Source organism: Arachis ipaensis, chromosome B02 (genome assembly GCF_000816755.2).
Source record: "Arachis ipaensis cultivar K30076 chromosome B02, Araip1.1, whole genome shotgun sequence".
Classification (NCBI taxonomy): Eukaryota; Viridiplantae; Streptophyta; class Magnoliopsida; order Fabales; family Fabaceae; genus Arachis; species Arachis ipaensis.
This window is the reverse complement of record NC_029786.2, coordinates 86,369,332-86,380,146: the sequence shown is the minus strand read 5'-3', so window position 1 is coordinate 86,380,146 and position 10,815 is coordinate 86,369,332.

The following is a 10,815-nucleotide window of genomic DNA, read 5'->3' as shown; positions in this document are numbered from 1 at the left end:
AACCTAACGTAACCTAGCCACCGCCTCACCCCACTCTCACCCAACACACACATACGGATACACACACACATTACACAAACACACGCACACTGAGAATCAAAGGGAGAAGAGGGGGAGTTGCGATCAGAAGAAACGGAGAGAGGAGAAGAGAGAGGACGGTGTCGTGCCGCCGCGCTGCCAAGTCGCCATCGACGTCAACCCGAGGGAGAGAGGGAGTCTACAAGTTGAAGGAAGCTGTGCCGCTGTCGTGAGTGGTTCGTTGTGCCGCCGTCATGGTCACTAATGAGCGGATATTTTATACGCTTTTTGCCATCATTTTCATATAGTTTTTAGTATGTTTGTTTAAGTTTTATTAAGTTTTCATAGGTTTTAGTGCAAAATTCACATTTTTAGATTCTACTTTGAGTTTGTGTGTTTTTATGCAATTTCAGATATTTTCTGGCTGAAATTGAGGAGCTGGAGCAAAAGTCTGATTCAGAGGCAGAGAAAGCACTCAGATGCTGTCAGGATCTGACCTCTTTGCACTCGAAAGAGCTTTTCTGGAGCTACAGACATCCAAATGGAGCGTTCTCAACGGCTATGGAAAGTTAACATCCAGGGATTTTCAGCAATGTGTAATAGTTCATACTTTGCTTCAGAATTAAAGGCCCAAAACTGGCATTCAACACCAGCTTCCAGCCCTATTCTGGCGTCCAACGCCCAAGGGAGAAGAAACCAGCATCCAAACGCCCAAAAAGGACCCTCTAGTCAGCGTTCAATGCCCTAGAGGCCTCCTAGCATGTGGATCTCAATCAAGCTCAGCCCAAACACTCACCAAGTGGGCCCCGGAAGTGGATTTTAGCACTAAAAGATTGTTTTACCCTTCTTATGTAATCCTTAGTCATTAGTCTAGTATTTATTTGAGAACTTTTATTCTTTCAGGAGGGGAACATGGACCTTTGACACTTTACACGTTTACATTGTATTTTCTATCAGTATGAGTCTCTAAACATCCTAGGTCGAGTGGAGGAGCTCTGCCGAGTTTTATGGATTAATAAAGTATTACTGTTTTGTCTTCAATCCGTGTTTGATTCTCTATTCTAAGATGTATCTTCGTTCTTCATCTTTATGAATGCGTTGAACTGGCATAAGGTTATCTCATTCTACATGGGTTCAGAGTGAGTCTCTCATCGGACAATGATGAACCTCTAGCTTGATTATACATCTCTTAGATGGCTAATCCACGACTTCGTTGGGGACTTCTTGAGACACCAGTTCAGTCGAGGTATGAAGAGATTAGGGTCTTTGTGGTAAAGGCTAGAATCAAAGGCGCATCATTCTCTGATCCGGAAGATTCGACCTTGTCTGTGGCATTTTGAGTAGGATCACTAAGGAGAATGAACTGCAGGAGCTTCACCTTCAATCAGACTGGATCCGCACTAACCCTGGGGTTCAGATCTGGAGGAGCATTGGTGACCTCTCAAGAAAGGCGTTGATCACATACAGCCTGCCATAGAAGAAATTATTCACAGTTGGAGGAGACAGTAAAGATGAATTGATCCAAAAGAATAAAGCATCTCTGAAGTCTTAACCATCTTTTTATCATTGCTTTCACCATCAATTGAGTAACATTTTCTTTATTTTACTTTTATGTGCTTTAAACAACCAACCAACTTTCCTTGTGGGATTGACCTTGACTCTCTCAGGTATTACTTGGACGATCCAATGCACTTGTTGGTTCAGTTGTGCGAAGTTTAATTCCGCGCACTAGTCTCCTAGAGGGACGCGGTCAGTTTTGTCGACGTCAGATCCATCGCCGCCGAGCCTTCCCCACCGCCGATCCGTCTTTGCCAATGGAGACCCCATCGACGAGCTACTGCACCGCCGCTGTCGCTGTTGGGTTCGCCAGAAAAAAGAGCTCGAATGGGAGTGAGAGAATAAGGAGGTTGCCTCCGCGGGAGCGTTGCCGTCACAGATGAGCAGAACATGAACAGAGAGGAGGGAAACTCGCCAGATGAGTAGAAGGATACACCGCCATGCCTGGCTGCCGGAGAATGGCGCCATGGTCACCGGGAAGCACCGCTGGAGGTGCTGCTGTCCCTGTTCTTCCTTCCTAGTAGTACAGTAAGTCGCTTTGCTCCAAAACCCTCTTAAATCGTTGTTCCTGTTATAAGTTATTAAGGATTTTGCGACGTTGATATCTTAGGATTGAGCTACTAAGATTGCATGCGGTGTGTGATGGCTACTGCTGCCACGAGAGCGATCGAAAGTGATGCCACTACTGTGAACGGAAAGAAAAGGAGAGGTTCGCTGCGTTTAATAATCACCGAGTTCGACGATTTGAGGTAGGGGGTTCATTTTTAAATTAAAAGTTATAATTTAAGAATGCCCGAAAGGCTTATTGAATAATTGCAAGTAATTTATAAGTGTGTGGTATTACTATTTGATAAGGATTGGTTGAATTGTGATTGTGAATGATGTTTAATTGGTGCTGTTTGTTAAATTGAAATATGGATTGAGTTTGGATTGTTGCTGAATTTCTAGTCATGTTACCTTCTTGGTTTGGTTGTTGATTGAGATTTATTTAATAAGAGTGAGCACTGTTGCAATGGTTTGGGAATTGTTGTTTGTTGAATATGCTAATTCAATTTGGATATTGTTGTATTGAATGTGGAAGTGAACTGTTGGTTATTAAACTGAGTTAAAGTGGGTTGATTATTGAGAATCATGTTGTATTGATGATTGTGGAATCGGACTAGTGGATTAGTGAGAAAATAAAGGAGCCTGTAAGGGGGGTAAAGTTGAATGTTAAAAGGGAGTTTCTGTCTGAGTTTTTGTAAAACATACGAAAAAGTGATTTTGAATTGAAAATCCGTCTTATAAGCTTATTTTGAGAAAATGTTAGCTTGATTTATTGGTAACGAATGAAGAGTTAAAAATGATTTTTGATATTGAACCTGGTTAGCTTTCAGATTCACAAATGTTATGATAATGGATATGGTTTGTTGGATTTATCAATGATTTTTAAAAATTGGAAATGGTTGGGCAGGAACCTTGAAAGGTGGCATAGTCCGAATTTTAGAGGAAATGCTGCCGAAATTTTTATAAAACTCCAAGACGTTGTTTAAGGCGTTATTTAAAAGCCAATCTGATTTATGAATATTGTTTGATTTTGAATTATTACGGAAAGAGTTATTTTCAATCCGATTTATTAAGAAAAGTATAATCTTTTAAATTCACTCTTTTGAAAAGAGATTTTGTTTTAAGTTATGATATGAATTTGGTTTGTTAAGAAAAAGAAAGAATGAGAAAAGAGAACATGGCACGTGTGATTATGAAATTTTTAAAAGGTCACGAGAGGGTGGCAGAAAGTAAGTGGTTATGGTGCCAATGGGAAAATATTAAGCCGTGGGCACATGCTTCAGTTGGAGAATCAGTGCCTGCAAGTACTTGCAGAGGTCATGTTCGGCATACTTCAGATGGAGAATCAGCACCTGTAAGAAATAAAAACTTGCAGAGGTTATGCTGCTAGAATGTCTTATCTGACTTGCGAGTCAGATTGCGTCGGGTGCAGGTCAAAACCGAGAAATGAGCGCATTACCTGTGCTAGGGATAGACATGCATCATATTGTTTGTGCATTTATTTTGGTTGTGTTTGCTTGTTATTTTTTTCTGTGATTATGTATGTGTTGTGTTTGTTTCTCTTTATGTGCTTTAGTTAGTATGTTTGTTGCGGGTTTCGGTTGCTACTGTTGACTGGAATTTTCTTAAATGATTTAACTTACTGAGAACTAATCAAAGTCTTTAAAGTGAGTTTTAAAGAGTTCTAAAGGTAATTTTTTTAAAGTTTAAAAGCGATTATTTGCAACTTAATTCTTTACTCTCACAGCATTCTCTGTCCCTACTGAGAACCTGCGAGGACGAAGTTCTCACCCCCTACAGATTTCTTTTGTTCAGTGACAGGTTTAGGAATCCTCGGCGCGAGGCCACGACTGAACTATGAAGCTTAACATATACATGTATTCCTACTTTCTGTATTTGGTTTAGTCATAGATTTTATTTTCCTCTCGCCGTTAGTTGTTTTGATTTTTAGAGGGGCAGGACTTGTATTTGACAATCTTTGAATTTGTTTAAGGCGTTATTTAAAAGGCAATCAAATTTATGAATATTATTTGATTTTGAATTATTACGGAAAGTTATTTTCAATCCGATTTATTAAGAAAAGTATAATCTTTTAAATTCACTCTTTTGAGAAGAGATTTTATTTTAAGTTATGATATGAATTCGGTTTGTTAAGAAAAAGAAAGAATGAGAAAAGAGAACATGGCACGTGTGATTATGAAATGTTTAAAAGGTCACGAGAGGGTGATGGAAAGTAAATGGTTATGGTGCCGATGGGAAAATGTTACGCCGTGGGCTTTATATGTGAATGATTGTGCGGGGACGACCGTGTGTATGGAATGGCTTCCAGGAGAAAAGGGCACATGCTTCAGCTGGAGAATCAACGCTTGCAAGTACTTGCAGAGGTCATGTTCGGCATACTTCAGCTGAAAAATCAGTGCCTGCATGAAGTAAAAACTTGTAGAGGTTATGCCGCTGGAATGCCTTATCTGACTTGCGAGTCGGATTGCGTCGGGTGCAGGTCCAAATCGACAAATGAGCTCATTACCTGCGCTAGGGATAGACATGAATCATATTGTTTGCGCATTTATTTTTTTGGTTGTGTTTGATTATTCTATTTGTCTGTGATTGTGCATGTGTTGTGTTTGTTTCACTTTATGTGCTTTAGTTAGTATGTTTGTTGTAGGTTTTGGTTGCTACTGTTGACTGGGATTTTCTTAAATGATTTAACTTACTGAGAACTAATCAAAGTCTTTAAAGTGAGTTTTAAAGAGTTCTAAAGGTAATTTTTTTTAAGTTGAAAAGCGATTATTTGCAACGTAATTCTTTACTTTCACGGCATTCTCTGTCCCTACAGAGAACCTGCGAGGACGAAGTTCTCACCCCCTACAGATTTCTTTTGTTTAGTGACAGGCTTAGGAATCCTCGGCCCGAGGCCGCGACCGAACTATGAAACTTAACATATACATGTATTCCTACTTTTTGTATTTGGTTTAGTCATAGATTTTATTTTCCTCTTGCCGTTAGTTGTTTTGATTTTTAGAGGGACATGACTTGTATTTGACAATCTTTGAATATGTCTATATATATAAAGCTATGTGAATATTTATACTTCTGTGGTTAAGTGATTTAAAATAAAGTTTCATTTCGATTTCTTGTTTAAAATTTTGGTTCGTACTCGCGAAAGCTCAATATTAAATAAAGATAATATAAAATATAAAGGTTTAGAGGTAAGTGACGCTTGAGATTTTAGTACGATCATAATGTGCTAAAAGTTAGGATGTTACACCAGTAATCGTGCAAACCTTGTAATATGCAATTTTGCTTTTTGTGCTATCATAATCATACCTAAATGTTTAAAATGGTAAAATTTAAAAAATATATTTAATTGAGTAAATAATTAATTTTTTATTTAAATAAAAAATCCCATTCCCATGACCCATGTAATTTATGAATGTCTTTTTAGAGTTAGTAGTTTGAATATTTTTTAATTCTTTAAAAGGGTTAATCACCAAAAATGCTCCCAAAATATTTAGATATCGAAAAAATGGTCACCGTTTTTATTATCAACAAAAATACCCTTAATTAATCTAAAACGTGCCGAAACTATCCATCTATAAACATAGATATAGTCCGTTAATATTTTAGTGTGTTATGACAAACAGAATAACCTATGTGACAAACGGGAGGATTATGTGGTCGTATGTTTTGATCTCTAAGTTAAAACTCTAAATCTCAATTTTCTCTCACTTTCTTTTCTCTTCTCTATTCTCTGATGTCTCCTCTCCTTCACTCACCCTCTAACTCACTCATACAACAGCTACCGACAAACTATCACCGCTGCAACTCCATCCCCCTTTATTTCATCTCCCTCTATTCTTCTCTCACTTCTGCTCACTCACACACACACTCTCTCTCTTTCTCTATCTCTCTAAATTTAATTTTCCCTCAAAATAAATAAAAGAAATAAAAAGTGGTGAGAAACAGAATTGACACTCCTCTGGCGACTCCACACGCGAGGTGAGGAGAGACTTGCAGATGGTGGTGAAGGTATAAGAGGGAGCAACAACGGCGGTGACGACGCCTTCTCAACTAGCGAGCTTACTTTCCTCAGCCAGATTAACAATCTTTGTTATTTCAGATTCACCGTTCTTTACATCCTCCAAAGCGTATGCGGAAGGGATCAACTCTCTCTCTGTCTCTCTCTCTCTCTCTTTGTCTTTCTCTCTTTGTCTCCTTCTCTCTCTCTCTAATGGATGTGACAGAATGGCAACATCGAAGGTTGGTAGAAAAAAAAAAGAAGAAGAAAAAATTTGATGAATACATAGAGATGAAAAAGTGGATCAGTTGTTTCTGTCTCACTATGTTCCACATATAGGGACTTAGGCTTTCGAATTGAAAAGAACAATCATGCCATTGATGCCAAAATAATTCTAAATGAATCAATTTGTTAGTTAACTTTTAAGCAATTTTATTTGATGGTGAGGAGGTGAGAGAGGGAAAGCGAATGAGAGAAAGTGAGAGAAGAAGAGAGGGGATAGAGCTGCGACGGTGGTGGTTTGTGGTGACTTTGTCACGGCGGATAGAAGCATTGGAGGTGGTGAGTGAGTGAGTTAGATAGTGAGTAAGGGAATTGAGACATCAGACAAGAGAGAAGAAGATGAGAGGATACTAGAAATTTAGGGTTTTAAATTGGGATCAAAATAAAACGGGACATGTCATCCTTTTTGTTTGCCACATAGATCATTTTGTTTGCTACATTACACTAAAACGTTAAGGAAAAGTGTAGGGTACCAACATATTATCTGTCAACTTATTGCCAACAATAATTAATTATTATATTTTAAAAACATATATAAAGAGACACATCCAGAAAATATATCTATAAAGACACTTCTATTAAACATAACCATAAAAAAGACATTTTTATTAGATACATCCATGAAGACACTTCCATGAAAGACAGTTATAAATAAAAGTTGGCAGAAGTTGGCAGATATGCTGTTGGTAACGTAGAGGGACCGAAACGTTAACGGACCTCTTATGTCTTTACAGATGGCCAATTTTGGCATATTTTTAAATTAATTAAAGGTATTTTTGTCAATAATAAAATGAGGGTCATTTTTTGTCAACACCAGAATATTTCAGGGACATTTTTGGTGGTTAAGCTTTCTTTGAAAATAAGGTCTTATCGTTGTCTTTTCTCTCTTCTTGTTGCTCTGCTAGGGCACAATAGTGTAGTAAATAGTATCTGTTATTTTCAAAATCAAGTTTCATTCGCCTTATGCTAAAATGACAAGCCTTACCTGATGAAATGGAAGAAAACACACCAACAACTAAGAAAGATATAAACGCCACAATAAATGATACAACAGTGGAAGAAGATTACATAGTGTACGAGGAAGATGACATAAAAAAAGGGTGCAAAAGTTTGAGCACAATTTAATAGGCAAACTAGTAACTGAAAAATCCATCAACCCTCTACGGATCCAGAAAGCAATGTACAACATCTGAAGAAACTCAGAAGGTTTTAGCATGGTTGAGGTCCACCCAAAATTCTATCAGTTCTTCTTTTAAAAAGAGATAGATTTAAAGAGAATATTGAAAGGTAATATTTGGACCTTTAGAAACTCATGGTTACTGGTAAAGAAATGGTATAGAGGAACATATCCAGCTGAGATAGATTTTTCAAATGTGAAAGTTAAACTCCAAATCTGGAATATGCTAGAACATTGCGAAATAGTGACGTTGGAGAGGAAGATAGCAACTCGAATTGATGAAGTAAAGGATTATGGTATCTACTCAGCAAGGCCAGGACAAGGATGCTTTATAAAAGCAACCATCCATGTGAAGTATTACTGTAGGAAGTAGGTCAAATAAAAAATATTGGGTGGACTTTAGATATGAAAAGCTACCTACTTTCTGCTACTTCTGCAGGGCAATAGGACACGATGAGAAAATTTGTGATAAGGCAGAAGAAGAAGGACAAGAAAACAGAGGAAACTCCAAGGAACTGGGAGCATGGCTGAAGGCAGAAATCACAGGAACAAAAATGGACCAGAGAAAAACTAAAAAGTGCTCAACCAACCCACTTTCAAGCACACAAATAGAGAAAACTCAATCCAAAGGACAAGGAAACCTCATCAAGACACTGACAAACTAAAAGGAGAGCCAACAACCAAACTGAATCTAAAAGTAGTAAACCCACAACAAAAGGAACAAATGAAAGAGAAAGGAAAGGAGAAAGAAACTAACATAGAAGAGAATATTGAAGGCAGCAACCTCTCAAAAGGAAAATATAAAGAAAATGAGTCAGTAGAGAACTAGGAAAAATAGGAGATAACAAAACCAAAGCAATAAACAAATTAGAACCGTATTAAAAGAGGAGACAGCAAAAAAAATGGAAGAAAATGGCTAGAGAAACTCAAACAGTCATAAGTTCACAAAATAACAAGATATCAGAAGCAAGAAAGAGGAAGCTAGAAGAAGACCCAAGCATGGAGATTGAAGAGAACGAGTTGCCCAATAAGAAGTAACAAATAGAGACAGACACTTATTAGGCAGACATTGTGAAGCAGCCCTGCCACCACAAATAAAGCTCTTAAGTTGGGACTGTCGTGGGCTTGAAAACTCATGGGCAATTAGAGTTGTAAACAATCTCCTAAAATAGAAAGTTTCCAACCTTGTTTTCCTCATGGAAACAAAAAGAAAAGCAGTAGAAATTAATAGACTTTGACATAAAAACAGTCTTAAGAATGTGATGGGTTTAGACCGCGAAGGAGAAGGGAGGCATAGAGCTGGAGGACTAGTAGTTTTGTGGGGCAATTCAATTATCCTAGATATTTTATCCATGTCTTAGAACCATATAGATATGATCATCAAGACAGAAAGAGATATGCGACTGCGGAGAATCCAAGGATTTTTTGGCTACCCAGATGCTGCAAACAAACAAAAATCATGGGATTTATTGTGCACACTTGGACAAGCCCAAAATATGTTGTGGCTGGTCTACATGGACTTCAACCAGGTTTTAGAGCAAAGAGATAAAAAAAAGGGGAATTGCCGGTGACATACGCGCATGTCAAAGATTTCTAATAAGCTCTCCAAATGAATCAATTATTGGATTTGGACTTTGTTGGACATGAATTCACATGGTCAAACAACCAAGTAGGATATCAAACATTCAAGAGAGACTAGACAGAGCGATGGAAAATATATATTGGAAGGAGGCCTTTCTGGAAGTAATTGTTCAACACTTACAAAGGTACTATTCTGACCATTGTCTTATTCTTATAGATGTTACAAGTGAATCCAGAAAGAGAAAAAAGACCACACTTTTTCAGATTCAAAGAGAGATAACTACTGACCAAAAAAAAAAAGAGAGATAATTGAAAAAGTCAGAATGTTTGGAAATTATGAAAAGATCTTGAACAAATAACTACAACCGCATAGGAAAAAAAATAGAAAATTGTGGCAAAGTACTAGATGATTAGGGATACATTAAGTTTAGAGAACTACCAAAAGCAATTAATGAGAGGCAGCAACACTTGGACTACCTCATAACACTCCTCCAAACAGATGAAATTTTGCTAAATTTGAAAAGAACCCAAGCAAAACTAGACAATATCCTTTACCAAGAGTAAATCGGTTGGGCACAATGATCTTGGGCAGATTTGACTAAAAGCGGAACATAAAAACACAAGATTTTTCTATCAAAAAGCCTCACAAAGAAACAAGAGAAATAGAATTGAAAGAACCTCAGATGGTGCAAGCACAATTTTTGAAGAAGAGAAGATACAGAATATAATAGTGAAATTTTACAAAGAGCTGTCCAAGGCAGAGGACATGGATGAAATAGAGCAAATAGTGGAGGTGGTAAGTGAGAGAATTTTAGAGGAGGATTTGAGGGTGCGAATTGGAGATCTTTGAGAATCTGCTTCTAATTACCCATTTTTTATTTCGTTCTTCTTTCTTTCTTGAATTCTTCAGCTCAATGAATTCAGTTTAAGAGAAATTAAAGAGCTTCCTCCAAAGCTGTGGAGGTAACCAAGACTTCGATAGTGACGTCTGTATTTTGGAGTTGCCACTAATAGCACAGAGCAGTGCAGCACAGACCAAGGACGACGGACGACGACGGATGCTCACGCTGCCAAGGACAACGACAACGCAGATGGATGACAGTGAACAGAGGAGAAACGCCACTAACTTCAGAGGATAAGCGCTGGCTAGGGTTCTACAAAATGTCAAGGGTAGTTTTAGAATTTTAAAAAAGTGGAGGTGGGTTCAGTTTGCTTTTTTAACCCAATTATAAGAATATTCGATTTTTTAATAGAATATTCTGTTATCTCAAACGATTTTGTTACGGCAGGGACTAAATTGAAAAAAAAATTAACGTCTAGAGACTCAATTAAAAAGAAAAAAATATAGGGACCTAATTAAAAATTTGGTGAAACTATAGGGACCTACAGAATAATTAAACCTTAAAAAAACTATCATGATTTATGAAGATTATTACACGTATGTGATAATAATAGAATAAAAGAACCATTTAATAATTGTGGGCTCAAAAAAAATAACCATAATAAAAAATAAATTAAACTATGCGACTTATATTTATGTATAATTAATATATACGCATACATAAATAAGGAAATATTTAGAATTATTTAATTTAAAAAATTATTAATTAAATAATTAATATATACGTATACATAA